Source organism: Mus caroli, chromosome 16 (genome assembly GCF_900094665.2).
Source record: "Mus caroli chromosome 16, CAROLI_EIJ_v1.1, whole genome shotgun sequence".
NCBI lineage: Eukaryota > Metazoa > Chordata > Mammalia > Rodentia > Muridae > Mus > Mus caroli.
The window spans coordinates 30,857,730-30,858,642 of record NC_034585.1 but is presented as its reverse complement, the minus strand read 5'-3'; the positions used below and the strand labels follow the sequence as shown (position 1 = coordinate 30,858,642).

General features: G+C 43.3%; 1 pseudogene; it reads left to right on the top strand.

The window, feature by feature from the left end:
* Positions 1 to 677: 677 nt before the first annotated feature.
* Positions 678 to 913, top strand: LOC110311688 (annotated as a pseudogene).

Sequence of the window (913 nt, the reverse complement as noted above, 5' to 3'; positions counted from 1 at the left end):
ACCACAATTGAATCTTTATTTTGAGAGAACACAATGCCTTTCAACACTTTGCAACGGGCAGTAAGCTAAGGGAGAGGAGGGGCTCCCACCTCAGGACTAAGCCTTCCAAGGTACTGCCAGGCCTGACCAGACGGCTAAGAGCTTCTCTCTCAAGATCCTCTATGCTTTCCCCTCCTGGACAGAAGCAGAAGGTGAGACTCCAAATCACAGCATGGAAGCTTTAGTAGAGCTGTGTCTCAAAAAGAACTGGAGGCCACATTCTTTAAAAATTCAGTTAATCTCAGCACTTGGGAGGCAGAGGCAGGTGGATTTCTGAGTTCAAGACCAGCCTGGTCTACAGAGTGAGTTCCAGGACAGCCAGGACTGCACAGAGAAACCCTGTCTCGAAAAACCAAAATAAATAAATAAATAAATAAATAAATAAATAAATAAATAAAAATTCAGGTGGGTCCATTGTCCAAACGTCTACTTGTAATCATTCTGTAAGCTTAGGTTAATAACCGGAAAAAAATGTCCTTGAAAAATGGCAGATGTTCCACAATGGAATTGAAATATGAATAGTTTAGAGGGTAATTGTATTCCACTAAGAAAATGGACGTGGAGATCAGCGGCAGGATGGAGGAACTGGAGCCATGAGGACGGGGTCCTAAGACCCAGATCAATAATAATATGTAACCATGCATGACCGGAAGGCAGTGATCAAAAATGCAGGTATGTTAGAAGAGATGCAACAGGACTCAGTGGAGTGTGCTACTTAGGCATTGGAGAAGTACAACACAGAAAAGGATATTTCAGCCCATATCAAGAAGGAGTTTGACAAAGAGCACAACCCCACCTGGCACTGCATGAAAGGGAACATTTCATCTACTTCTACCTGGGTCAGGTGGCCGTTCTTCTGTTCAAATCTGGTTAA